General features: G+C 39.0%; 1 long non-coding RNA gene across 2 annotated transcripts in view; it reads right to left on the bottom strand.

The window, feature by feature from the left end:
• Positions 1-454: 454 nt before the first annotated feature.
• The window catches only part of LOC109374680 (uncharacterized), a 53528-nt gene continuing 43310 nt past the window's right edge, over positions 455-10672 (bottom strand). For both annotated transcript variants that reach the window (XR_002122440.1, XR_002122439.1), the window contains one exon: positions 455-1087. This is a non-coding gene — a long non-coding RNA (uncharacterized LOC109374680). The remainder of the gene's footprint in view (positions 1088-10672) is intronic.

Raw genomic sequence — 10672 nt, 5'->3', positions numbered from 1 at the left:
CAAAATGTGTTATTGTGATTACAGAGTGCTGATTTAAGAGGAAAATGAAAAGGATACATGCACACACCAGCAACTATGTGTCTAGAAAGGATGTGGAGAGCTAAGATATGAATGCTGAATAAGGCATCTCTTTTAAAATACAGTCTACAGGGGTTCCTTAATGTTTGGTGATTGAACTGTTTATTTGAAAGAATACTATGATGTATAAAGCAAAGAGCTCAAAATGTCTTTATAAATCTTAAGAAGCAGGCCTTTATGTTCCATATTCTGTTACAAAACACAAGTCCAAAAGCAGACTGAGGTGCAGGTGAAGAAGGTAAAAGGAGTCAATGAAATTGGCAAATGTTCAAAGTCTGTTTTTTCTCCCCAGATTGTCTTTCTCTCATTTCCCTCTTCGTATTTCAGGAATTTGGATATCCTTCTGTTTCATCAACCTCCTGTTTTCTGATTCAAACAAGGTAACAACTATAATTTGTTGATCAGGAACCATGATTTGTTGGTCTTTGCAGCCCCCAAGCATATCACAGTCTAGTGCCTGGCACATAAGAGGGACTTACTATATATTTGAATGTTAGTGTTGTCTTTACTTCATTTTTCTTTTCCAAAAATCCCCCCTTTTTTGTTATTTGTATAAGAATAAGGAAAACTTTCTCTGCATTCTTTTCCAATTTAATCAGGCTATCCCACACGCCTCTATTTTCTTGTTCAGAGCTATGAAATTTACAACCAATCAGGGAAGGTAGACATTGAACAAATAACTAGAAATGTGATAAATATTAGACAAGGAAAAGTTCAGGATGCAAGGAGGTATAATCAAATCTGGGAGATCATGGGAGGTATTCTTGAGGAACTGTGAACTGAAGGAAAATAAGATTTGACTACATGAAAATGGGGGATTGGGCAGGCAGTGGGAGGAGGGTATTCCAGGCAAATGGGACAGTATGCACCAAGCCTGGATTTGAAAGAGAGCATGGTTCATCCAAGGAAGCTGAAAGGTCGAGTTTTCCAAGCAGGAGTGTGAGAGTGTAACTCTTAAGAGGTCTCGATTGGACTTCTTTCCAGCGGCGTGTGTGGTCTCTGAGTGGCTCTGCAATGACAATAACATCAGTATTGCAATACTGAATGAGCTCTTTTGGTAAACATAGAGACATGCTTTCTGAATTTATTTGTTTGTTTTTTCCAAGTCATGGACAGTGAGTCAAGCAAATGAAACATCACCAAGCTTAGACAGTACCTCCCACTAAGTTCCTTGGTCTAAATTCTAGGGTTCCTTAAGTTCTACGACTGGCAGTAAACTGGTGGCCAACCTATTAATAACAAGTAGCAGCCACACCCAAGTCAGTGGTGCAGCCTATTGGGCTGAGCTTTTCCTGAGCTGCACTGAATCATGGAAATCATGCCAGGGATCCATGTTTTGGTCTTCCTTGCTTGTAGCTGTGGATGTCATCAGAAGTTAATATACACATTTCTGTAACCAAGACAAGGGTGATGGCCTGCCTTTCCTCATTGCATGCTACCTTTGTTTTCCATTTCTAGGCTTTTTTCAAATGCCTCTTTTAAATTTGATTGTCCCTGTATAATAATAACAATAGAGGTGGGGTACACAGAGTGGTAACCCATTCCCAAACCTGTCTCGCAGGTCCCTAAGCAGGCCTTATCCCTACACTCCTCTGGCATAATAACCTCTGGCAAGCCCATGGGTAATGGAGGACAAGCAGGAATATTATTCATTAACAAATTCCCAAAGCACACAGAATTTCTTCTCAAATTAACCCCTATAGCTGAGGCATATTGATAGGCAACACAAAGTGTACACTCAACAAACATTATTGAAAGTGTTCCAGTAGTCTTCTCAAAGAGAGTGGCAGACTGAGATGTATATGATTGTACAGGGATTAGGGAGCACATTCTCTAATGCCCAGATGCCTCAGATTTAGTGGTGGTGGAATCCCATTTATTTTGTGAAAGCCAAATAAATGGTTGTCCTGACAATGGTTAGAAAGCAGGATCCACTCTGTTTTGTGAACACATAAGACTGTAAAATCATTTGTTATTGTCAGGGGTTTGGAGTGGGGTGTGGGACGAACTTGCATGATTTTTAATTGTGTTTCAGGTGACAGAATGGGAGTTAGAAATGTTCTGGATGAACTAGAGTTCATTGATTCATCAGATTAATTGATGCCTCAAAATTTATTGACCGATTTTTATGTTTCAGGCACTGTATTTGGTCCTGAGGACACAAAGATGAAGAAGTCATAGTTCTGGCCCTCCAAATGCCAATAGTCCTTGGAATATATATGTAAATAAATGAAGAGGATACAATATATATATTCCTGTCGAGGTAGGTAGGAAGGTTGAAGTCAACAGAGTGGTCAATTTCACTTGAAAGGAAGGCTGTAATCAGGGAAGATTGCCCAGGGAAAGTGATGTTTGGTTCAGTGAATAAGCCTTTTCCACAGACAAGAGAGAATAAGGGCACCCCAGACAGAGGGAAGAGTGTGTACAAAGGCAAAGTGACATGTCACAATAGAGTACATGGAAGAAACTACAATCAGGTAGAACTGAAATGTGGAGCACATGGTGAGGTGCTACTCAGTAGTCATGGCCATGGCAGTGGAAGTGTAAGAAATTGTGGGGAGCTGACTGTGAGCAGTCAGGGACCACAAGGATGCAAGCTGGCAGGCTGGCAAGCCTTCATATCTCTGGGTGAGCAGCTTGGGGAACGTTTCACCCCCACTGTACCGTTGGAGAGCAAAAAGCAGCTGAAGCTACAGGCTGAAAGCAACTAAAACTGCAGACTGCATAACGGGATGTGATCCTGCAAACAGTTGAACTTGCTAAACATAACCTTTGCTAAGGGGAAATTGTTTCCCCATACCCCCTTGCAAAGAGGGAATTGCTCCCTCTATATAAGCCTTGTGTAAAAAAATAAACTGCGCCACTGCCCGCCATCAGTGGATGGTGGACTTCCCAATCCCAGCTTTGCTTCTGTGTCTTTCTTAATCTCCCACCCAATCCACTCAGGCAACTCCGGTTGTTGAGCGGGTCTTGACAAGAAATGCCTGTGTCTGAGGCACAGGGAGGTACTAACTTTCCGCAAAGTAGTTTATACACTTATAACCTAAGATAGACATTCATGGGAGCTCACAGAACTAGAAATCAATGCATATGTAAGTGACCTAAAAAGGCATGTTGTACACTGTAGTTGTTGATTTTGCCTGACCCCAAGGACTTGAATTTGCAATGATATAGGCCTAGAGTAGCTGGCAACCATCTTGTGACTCATGGGGCCTGAAAGCAGGGTCATTGGATAGGGGCGTAGCAGACAGATGGGAGAAGATTAGATCCTGGTGACATGATTCAGCTCCTGGATTAAGGCATACCTGAAACATGTCTATTTCTGAGCTCTTTATATACAAGAGATAAGTCAGGTTGAATTATTTATTTAAATCAGTTTGATTTTTTTTTTTGGCAATTGTGACTGAACAGATACATCTGGCCTCTTCATTTTATAGTTTAGGACACTAATATTCAGTATGACAAAGTGATTCATTATTAAGTGGCTAGTTAAAAGCTAGACACAGGTCTCCTGACGCAGGCTTAGGCACATCCAGCATTTTTTTTTTTTTTTTTTAGCTGAGCCATCCTGTCACCTGTTGGCAGCTCAGCGGCTGCTCAGCTCAGGCCGGGACTTGAACTGCTGTTGCTCAGAGCTCAAACTCTTTTTTTTTTTAAAGATTTTTTTTTATTGGGGAATTGGGGGGATGGGAACAGTGCTGGGGAATTGGGGAAGGGGAACAGACAAGTTGCTGTCCTTTTGTTCTTCAGTCTAGTTGTGGAGGACGTTGCTTCACTGGCCCAAGCTGGCATCATCATTGCGCTCTTCCCAGGTGAGGCAGATCAGTCGCCGGCTTCTGGACGGCCGCTCACTGCGGCTGCTGGCCACTCACGCTGGCTGCTGGCCGCTCACGCTGGCTGCTGGCTACATACGGTAGCCCATGGCAACCCACTGCCACAGGGACTGCAGCCTACGCCGTCGCCGGCGACTCATGGCAGCCCAGCTCCAGGTTGAGCTGTTGTTCAGCATCTTAGCTGTAGAGGGCAGTGTCACTGGCCCTCATATGTGGGATCCGAACCGGGGCCCTCTGGCATCCCAAGCGAGTTCTTAACCATCGCGCCACTCGGCCGGCCCAGAGCTCAAACTCTTGAGCGAGCTCTTAACCAACTGAGCCACTCAGCCGGCCCCCAATCCATCCAGCATTTTTAAAGCATGTGCATGTAAGGGCCTAAATATACATGTATCTAGAAATCTGTTTTGCAGTAACCATACATTGGAGAATGGGATTAAATTCAGTTTGAAAATTATATTGCTGAGTGACAATGTTGTAGAAAGACCATTCAGCCAAGAGTCTGACATTATCAACTCATGGATCACTTTTGCCACTAATGATCTTTGTGACCTTGGGCATATCTTTTTGGGCCTCAGTTATTCATGGGGTTTGATTATCTCTAAATCCCCTTACATTTCTGGGATTCTAAGCGTAAGTATGCTCAATTTTCAATTATCCATGGTAGAGCTTACATAATTCTACATACCCTGGGGAAATATTCCTTCTGAATTATTTTTGATATTATTGGGTTCAACTCCACAAATATTTACTGGACACTGATTGTGGGCTAGGTGTTGAAAAGCAAATAGCTATTTCTAGTCAGTATTGCTTACTTACTATTATATCCTCAGATGCAATTTGATATTGTTTATAGCCCCAAAGTATTACTCAATGTCTTCTAACCCAGAGAATGTGTAATCCCAAATAAGAGCAGGATTAGAGAGAGGGCTAGACTGTCACTGTGCATCAGTCAGAGAGGTGATGCCATAAGTATCCAGCAGTCAGACGGAGGGAGAGAGCAGAGAAGTGCAGGCAGAAGTGCATGCAGATTGGAAACCAAATGTGTGTACAAAGGTGCATTCATGCTCACATAAAACTGGTTTTGGATTATGTCTTTAGAAGATCTGCACCATAGTTATCACTGTGGATAACTTTGGGTCCTTTCAGAGTGGTTGCCTCTGAGGTTAATAACAACTTGTTAATGTTTTTCTTTATATGGCTTGATAAGCACTTAATTGCTTGAAGAGTCTTTTGGATAATCTTTTTGGGCTATAACAATTACTTTGATTCACCAAAGTAATTTTCTAGCTTGTGTGAAGACCTGCTTTGGTCCATTTCTTGGCCTGTCCACATTTGAAGAGTTCCATTGGCTGGGAAATCTCCCTGGAGCTTTGCATCCCCACTTGCAGAGTCTTGAGGAGGGGTAAAGACGTGCCGGTTCTGCGGCTCTGCGGTTTGCTAGAGCGGGATTCCATGTCCTCTCTAATCATCTGTGCCCGTGGGACCCTGTACACATAACTGAAGCTCAGTAAGCCTTAGTTTTGTCATCAGTCAAATGGGAATAATGATATCTCCATTAAAGGATAGCACAACCCAGTGATTATTTACAGCATAGCTTAAATAAATGTTATTAAGTAATACAGTATTTGTGTGGTTTTATTTGGACTTTGTTCAATTGATGTATTAGGTTTCAGAGAAGAAAAATGAGAAGAGCACAAGATAATCGAACTTGTAAGGTTGATGTATAGTATGAAGATGCACCATAATTTGATAATTTCATTTGACCAGAGATAAAAGTGGTAGAATTTGTCCCAGGTTAACTACTACTTTTGCTTTGTTACAATGGGAAAATCATTTATCTTCTCTAGACTTCTATTTATCCATAGTTAAATTGAGGATAGTATTTCTATCTTATTTCATAGAAACTGAAAGAAGATAATGAATATGAATGTCTTTATGAGAGTAGAAAACATGAATGTTAAAGTTCATTGCTAATATGATACAATTAACAGTAAATGTTAATATTATTACACACCATTCCTGTTTTTGCATAGTACAAACTGTTTTACATCCATATTGGCCCCTGCAACTAATTAAAATACTATTTTCTCTGCTTATTAATTTCTGTAAGGCTAACTAACATTGCCTTTGTACTTTATAAAGGGACCTAAAAAAGCAATATTTGTCAGACGTTTCAGGCAAGAGTAAGAAGAGAACAGTTATACTGTTGAAAATAAATAGCTATTGTCATTTTTTTCTACAAGAACATAATCTCTTCCCTTTTAAGCACTATTAATTTTTCAGCAATATTTTCACTATTCAAAAAGATTATCTAGAACATGTGTCAAAATATTCCTACCTCTGCAAAATATTTTAAGTGCATTGGTGCATCTAGGCTGGGAAAGTATGCAAAAATCCCCTAGCCACGTGTATTTAATGTACACCACCTCAAAGAGAAAAATCATCACCCTAGCACTGTGAAGTCATGACAGAGCTGAGAAATTTCTAAGAATATATGGGTGTAGTTTTCTGTTAACTGAGAGTGATTGATAGTTCGTGGAAATACGCCTTGAAAATAACCTGATTGCAACACCCTTGGTTTTATTTGGGGGAAGGAAACTGCTTGTTGCTTGCCATTTATCTACCAGAAACTCTCTATCATTCTAAATGCCTAAATCTCTATGGATATATTATAGAAAATCTATGTTTATTTAATTTACTTTTTTTTAAAAAAAAGAAAACAACAGTGTTCTTTTGACTATTCTTATTATTTCTATTTGAGAGTTGGTTGAAGTAAGATCATATGTGTAAAACTACTATGTAGATTAGATCTAAAGTCATTATATGCACCTAAGGGGTTGTAATTAAGGTTGAAGTCCTAGAATTTTAATATCATCTTTCCTAAGAGAGGAGTTTTATTTTATTTCATATGCACGGACAAAGAACAACTATATTGCACTGGTAAAAATAGTAGTTTCCCAATAAGAAAGAGGACTTAGAAGAAAAAGCCAAGCTGAATTTATTTTATCTGAAGAATTTATTTTAAGGGAAATTATGAAACTGTCACTAATTTTGATAAAGTCTTTTAAAAAATATATTTTATTACCATGTACACACACACACACACACACACACAAATACATTTGCACAATCCAGATCCATCCTACCACCAGTCAGCAGGAGCCACACCTCGCACTGCTATGAGAAACGAGCGCAAAGACATCCTTGTCTATTCTCACAGAGCACTCACTATATCAGATTCATCCTCAGTTATTACAGTGCCATGGTTTCGAAAGTGAAGGATCACTTCTTGACAAATATTTTATCACAAATTTTGTTCTCTACATGCTTCAAGTATTTAGAGTTAAAGACAATTATTTTCTGTAGAGTTCAAGAATGTGACCCAAGGGTGCGTCGGTGCGTCTGGTGATTAGAAATATATCATAGTTCTGTGCAAAGCTAGCCACTCTTAATTTTTTTTTTTTAGCTGAACCAGCCTGCCACCTGTTGGCAACTCAACAGCAGCTCAGCTCGGGCTGGGAATTGAACTGGTGACTCTGTTGCTCGGAGCTCGCCCTCTTGAGCGAGCTCTTAACCAACTGAGCCACTCGGCCGGCCCTCACTATTAATATTTTGATGTGTTTAATACCAGGCTTTTTGGTGATGCACTTAAAGGAAAACTTTATTGAGATATAATTCATGTACCATATAATTCATTCATTTAAAGTATGTAATTCAATGGATTTTAGAATAGTCACAGAGCAACCATCCCTGCAGTCAATTGTAGAACAACACATTCATCATCTCAATAAGAAAGCCTATATCCTTTAACACCCCTCTAGCCCCTCACTCCAGCCCTAAGTAACCACTAATCTACTTTCTTTTCTTTTTTTCTTTTTTAAAGATTTTATAATTGGGGAATCGGGAAAGGGAAACAGACAAGTTGCTGTTCTTTTGTTCTTCAGTCTAGTTGTGGAGGATGTTGCTTCACGGGCCCATGTTGGTATTATCATTGCGCTCTTCCCGAGAGAGGCAGTCACTCGCCGGCCATTGGACGACCGCTCACGGTGGCTCACTGCGGCTCACGGCAGCTCACAAAAGCTCACGACCGCTGCCGGCCAGCCCCACTGCAGCCTACACCGTCGCAGGCAACTCATGGAAGCCCAGCTCCAGGTCAAGCTCTTGTTCACCATCTTAGCTGTAGAGGGCACAGCATCACTGGCTCTCATGTGGGATCCGAACTGAGGCCCTGCTGCTCAGAGCTGGTGTCCCAAGCCAACTCTTACCCAACGCGCCACACCACTCAGCCGACCTGCTGCCTTTTTGTTTTATTGATGATTTCCTTTGCTGTGAAAAAACTTTTAAGCTTTATGTAATCCCGTATGTTTATTTTTTCTTTTATTTCCCTTGCCTGAGGGGATATATCAGCAAAAATATTACTGAGGGTGATGTCTGCAAATTTACTCCCTATGTTTTTTTCTAGGAGTTTTATGGTTTCAGGTCTTACATTTAAGTCTATTTTTTGAATTTGTTCTTGTATATAGTGTAAGTAGGTGGTCCATTTTCATTTTTTTGCACGTGTCAGTCCAGTTTCCCAGCACCACTTATTAAATAGACTATCTTTACTGCAATGTAAATTCTTGCTTCTATTGTCATAGATTAAATGACCGTATATGGATGGGTTTATTTCTGGGCTCTCTATTCTGTTCCATTGGTCTGTGTGTCTGTTTTTATGCCAGTACCATACTGTTTTGATTACTGTAGTCTTGTAGTATGATTTGATGTCGGGTAGCATGATACCTCCCACTTTCTTCTTATTTCTCAAGATTGCCGTGGCTATTTGAGGTCTTTTATGGTTCCATATAAATTTTAGGATTATTTGTTCTATTTCTGAGAAAAATGTCCTTGGTAGTTTGATAGGAATTGCATTGAATCTATATATTGCCTTAGGTAGTATTGACATTTTAACTATATTAATACTTCTTATCCATGAACATGGTATGTGTATTTCCATTTATTTGTATCTTCTTTGATTTTTCTCTTCAATGTCTTATAATTTTCTGAGTACAGGTTTTTTACTTCTTTGGTTAAATTTATTCCTAGATGTTTTATTGTTTTTGAAGCAATTGTAAAAGGGATTGATTTCCTGATTTCTTCTTCTGATAGTTTATTATTGGTGTATACAAATGCAACTGATTTCTGAATATTAATTTTGTATTCTGCTACCTTACTAAATTTATTTATCAATTCTAACAGTTTTTTGGTGGAGTCTTTGGGATTCTCTATATATAGTATTATGTCATCTGCATATAATGACAATTTTACTTTCTCCTTTCCAATTTGGATGCCTTTTATTTCATTGTCTTGTCTGATTGCTGTGGCTAGAACTTCCAGAACTATGTTGAATAGAAGTGAAAGTGGGCAGCCTTGTCTTGTTCCTGATCTTAAAAGGAAAGCTTTTAGCCTTTCCCCATTCAGTACGATGTTTGCTGTGGGCTTATCATACATGGCCTTTATTATGTTGAGATATGATCCCACTATTCCCACTCTGCTAAGAGTTTTTATCATAAATGGTTGCTGGATTTTGTCAAATGCTTTTTCTGCATCTATTGATATGATCATATGATTTTTATTTTTCATTTTGTTAATGTGATATATTATGTTAATTGATTAGTGGATATTGAATCAACCTTGCATACCAGGAATGAATCCCACTTGATCGTGGTGTATGATCTTTTGAATGTGGTGCTGAATTCAGTTTGCTAGTATTTTGTTGAGGATTTTTGCATCTATGTTCATTAGGGATATTGACCTGTAGTTTTCTTTTTTTGTAATATCTTTGCTTGATTTTGGGATCAGAGTAATAGGGCCTCATAAAATGTGCTTGGGAGCCTTTCTTCCTTCTGTATTTTTTGGAATAGTTTGAGGAGAATAGGTATTCATTCTTTTTGAATGTTTTGTAAAATTCACCTGTGAAGCCATCTGGTCCAGGACTTTTGTTTATTAGAAGCTTGTTGATTACTAATTCAATTTCTTTGGTAGCAATCAGTCTGTTCAAACTTCTTGGTTCAGATTTGGTAGATTGTATGTTTCTAGAAATTTATCCTTTCCTTCCAGATTGTCGAATTTGTTGGCATATAGTTGCTCAGAGTATTTTTTTTACAATTTTCTGTATTTCTGTGGTATCTATTGTCACTTCTCCTCTTTCATTTCTGATTTTATTAATTTGGGTCCTCTCTCTTTCTTTCTTGGTGAGTCTGGCTAAGGGTTTGTCGATTTGTTTATCTTTTCAAAAAACCAGCTGTTGGTTTCATTGATCTTTTGTATTTTTTTTGGTCTCTATTTCATTTATTTCTGTTCTGGTCTTTATTATTGTCTTCCTTGTACTCCCTTTGGGTTTGTTTTGCTGTTCTTTCTCCAGTTCCCTTAGGTGTAAAAATAGTCTGTTGATATGAGATTGTTCTTGTTTCTTTAGATAGGCCTCCATTGGTATGAATTTCCCTCTTAGGAATGTTTTCACTGCATCCCAGAGATTTGGGTTGTTGTGTTTTCATTTTCATTTGTCTTGAGAATAGCTTTTGATTTCCTCCTTGATCTCAGTTTTGACCCACTCACTGTTTAGTAGCATGTTATTCAGCCTCCATGTATTTGTTTGATTTCTGGGTTTCTTTTTATAATTGATTTTTGTTTCATAGCATTGTGGTCAGAGAAGATGCTTGATATGATTTCAATCTTCTTAAATTTATTGAGACTTGTTTTGTGGCCTAACATGTGGTCTATCT

Source organism: Hipposideros armiger, unplaced genomic scaffold, assembly GCF_001890085.2.
Source record: "Hipposideros armiger isolate ML-2016 unplaced genomic scaffold, ASM189008v1 scaffold_855, whole genome shotgun sequence".
NCBI classification, from domain to species: Eukaryota; Metazoa; Chordata; class Mammalia; order Chiroptera; family Hipposideridae; genus Hipposideros; species Hipposideros armiger.
The sequence above is the reverse complement of the archived record's forward strand: the minus strand, read 5'-3'. Positions and strand labels throughout refer to the sequence as shown.